Raw genomic sequence first — 3,485 nt, forward strand, 5'->3', positions numbered from 1 at the left:
GTGATACAGTGGAGCGTAGGAGTGATTGAATAATAAATGGCACAATGCGTAAAGGCAAAGTGGGTGGTAAGCGGGCAATACAGTAACAAAGGATGGACCACAGGAGGTGTTAGTGGGAATTGCAGAACCATTATCAGACAATGGGAGCTGTGCTTATGATCCGATACGTCGAACCGAATGTTGAGGCCAGAACACTATAACATGCCTGGAATGTAGGGTCTGAATGCCTTTTAATCAGACAAGGCAGCTTGCACACCCCGGATTGATTTCCTGTACGGTTTAAATTCGGCAGCCAAGGGGCTAAATCCAAAGCCAGCTTCTCCCATCTTTTCAGCGCTAGAGAAACAGGACGCACTCATATTCAGGGCAGAGTCTGTTTCACGTTGAAGTTGAGATTGACGCTGAATGTATCCATATCCCAATGGAGGTGAGCTCATGCGTGCAGAAAGGAAGATATACTGATCAAGTATTGGCCAGAATCAAACACGGGTTTAGGTTGTCCAATGAGACACAGAGCCGAGTGCATCTGAGATACATGAACTTTACTCAGTTCGGTGAGATTCACTTTGCTCCTGGGAATCTCCAGGATTTTTGAACGCTGTGTGAACAAAGGCGCGCAATCAAACGTTTTAATTTGAAACATGTCGACCGGCTGAGAAGTGTTTTTTTGACTAAAAGTTGTCAGGTCTCGTCCGGGATTTGAACCCGGGACCTCTCGCATTTCAATTATTAAAACCCCTAAGCGAGAATCATACCCCTAGACCAACGAGCCGCCGACAGTAAGGGATCTAGCTCTCAGATTCTGACGTTCGTTTGCTATTCGGCCCATCGTGCCTGTGTTGTCTCTCAGAGACCTATCTCATGAGTCCCCCTCTCCATTGTCCAGCTAATGTTTTCCCTTTGATGAATAGATTATTCTTTGAGACATTACTTCACCAATGAGCTGCATCCTTGTCAGTAAAAGGTGAATTTGCAATGAGGTTAAATGTGATTTCCCAAAAAAAACGAGTGGAAACGGTTTAACACAATAACGACGAAGTTGAGGGCATACTGGATCAGCAGTCCATTGCCTGAACTTTTCAGTCACCTTATCTCCTATTTACTGCAACGTCAGACATCCATCCCCTACTTTTTCCATTCAAACAGAAATAATGTGCACGAAAGTCTACTTCACCGCTTGTTTTGCCCGTGCAACCAGATCGACAGTGATGAAAATGTGCCATGAGCTTTTTAAAGCAAACAGCCTTCCTTTACTTTTGGTGAGTGACTGCACGAGATGGTTGGTTTTGAGGCAGAATCAAAATAAAGAATATAAAATTTCACGCAGCAAGTTAACTGACCGCGGCAGGACTCGAACCTGCAATCTTCTGATAACATCACAGTTACAATCGAAGTCAGACGATTTATCCATTAGGCCACGCGGCTGCTGCTGCTGGCATGAAATTTGTTGTTTTCTTATACTGAGAGCAAATTTGGGACAAGGGATCTTTCAAGGAGTGGATTTATGAAAATATGGGCATATTTTGAGTAATGAACCGATGCGCTGCGATATGGATGTGCACGGACACAGGCAACGTCAATGTAGCTTGATACACAACAGTTTAACAATCGGTTATCGCAACTGAAGTCAAACTCCTTTTAAAATATGCAGGATGATCCCGATTATGAGAAAATACGTCTTCAAGGGGCAGTTGATGAACCGGAACTGACAACCATCCCGTTTGAACAGACACCGAATGATCCAGGACAGGAAGCACATCCATCTTACACAGCTGTAGAATGGGCCTTCACGGACAGCACGTCCCTTTCAAAAGATTAAAGTGGGATTTCTATCATTCCTGAAGGCAATTGTGCTGTGCGTGAGTGAGCGCGGATCTCAGGACCACGAGGGGCTGGGACGGTTTTTGAAGCCACAGGTGATTGACAGGCAGGAAGGAGGGAGGGAAGTAAAACGAACCCAGAAAAAAAGACAATTTAAAACATATGTATATTGATCACAATAAGAAATTAAATACATTTACAGTTTTATTGCAAAACATTTAATTTGGTTTGATTTAAATAAATAAATCATTATTACTTAATCTATATATTTTTGATTGAACGAAGGCTGTGCGACTGCATGAAATCCACTGGAAATCAGAGCGTGCAGTCAGTAAATACCCAAACACAGTAAGCCCATGGTGTAAGACAAGCCACGAGGGAAGATATGGGGAACAAAGGCGATCTTTTAAAGTCGCGAGTGCCTTTCTGCTGGATCTGACAGCAGCTGCATGTGCTGTGAAAGAGCTCAAATGTAATAGAGCCCAGTGCTGGCAGAACAGAAAAGGCACATTTATTGTGAAAGTTAAAAAGAACGGATTGTTTGTAAATATGCGTATACATTAATATTTATATATATATCTGTATAAACAAAGTCAGTCAGTCAGTCATGTCTTGTCTTGTCTTGATTTGATTTGTGTTTGAAAATAAGGGGGAAGGAGCTCATCATGTCACATAGCCCAACCGCAAGCTCTCGCTAAAATCGCTATGTATCTAACTTATATAAATTGCCTTCTTTCAGATGTGGAACAGCAAAATCCCACAGCAGATTCTTCTCCTGTTAGGCAGTCCTCGAATGCGTGTTCAATCAAATCAGTGTGGCTTCAAGTTGCATGTAATGCATTTTTTCTCCCATGATATGAAATGCACAGTAAGATCGCGCAGCACGTTTGCACACACTCCCTCGCTACACAAACACACCAACAAACTAAAATTCCTGCAACCTCCAAAGGCAGTTTTTGAAATTTGTAATTTAAAATCCGGGACAGGCAGCACATTCCTTTTAAACAGATACATAATGATCCGATACTGATAGCAACCATTTTGGAGAGACAGAGAATGACCTCGGACAGACAGGACATCACCTTAAAAGCGATACAGAAACACAGTGAACAAAAACAAATAATTCTGTAAAACTCAGCTGGTCGTGAACATTCTGTGGATGAAGAACCCGGGCTCACGTTCAGTCAGATGATCATTCCGATATTTTAAGAAAAATGTAAAGTTTACAGATTTTTTCCACGAAAATAGCGCCTGGAAAAAAATAGGCAGCGAGGAAGGACAAAAGGGAATGTCTGTGATACAGTGGAGCGTAGGAGTGATTGAGTAATAAATGGCACAATGCGTAAAGGCAAAGTGGGTGGTAAGCGGGCAATACAGTAACAAAGGATGGACCACAGGAGGTGTTAGTGGGAATTGCAGAACCATTATCAGACAATGGGAGCGGTGCTTATGATCCGATACGTCGAACCGAATGTTGAGGCCAGAACACTATAACATGCCTGGAATGTAGGGTCTGAATGCCTTTTAATCAGACAAGGCAGCTTGCCCACCCCGGATTGATTTCCTGTACGGTTTACATTCGGCAGCCAAGGGGCTAAATCCAAAGCCAGCTTCTCCCATCTTTTCAGCGCGAGAGAAACAGGACGCACTCATATTCAGGGCAG

The 3,485-nt window shown here is 43.0% G+C and overlaps 1 non-coding gene across 1 annotated transcript; it reads right to left on the reverse strand.

Moving 5' to 3' along the window:
• Nucleotides 1-683: 683 nt before the first annotated feature.
• Nucleotides 684-772, reverse strand: trnap-agg (transfer RNA proline (anticodon AGG)). The gene is given in 2 exon segments: nucleotides 684-720; nucleotides 737-772. It is a non-coding gene; the product is annotated as a tRNA-Pro (tRNA).
• Between the last annotated feature and the right edge of the window lie 2,713 nt (nucleotides 773-3,485).

The sequence above is a fragment of the Pristiophorus japonicus genome, unplaced genomic scaffold, assembly GCF_044704955.1.
Source record: "Pristiophorus japonicus isolate sPriJap1 unplaced genomic scaffold, sPriJap1.hap1 HAP1_SCAFFOLD_115, whole genome shotgun sequence".
Taxonomy (NCBI): Eukaryota; Metazoa; Chordata; class Chondrichthyes; family Pristiophoridae; genus Pristiophorus; species Pristiophorus japonicus.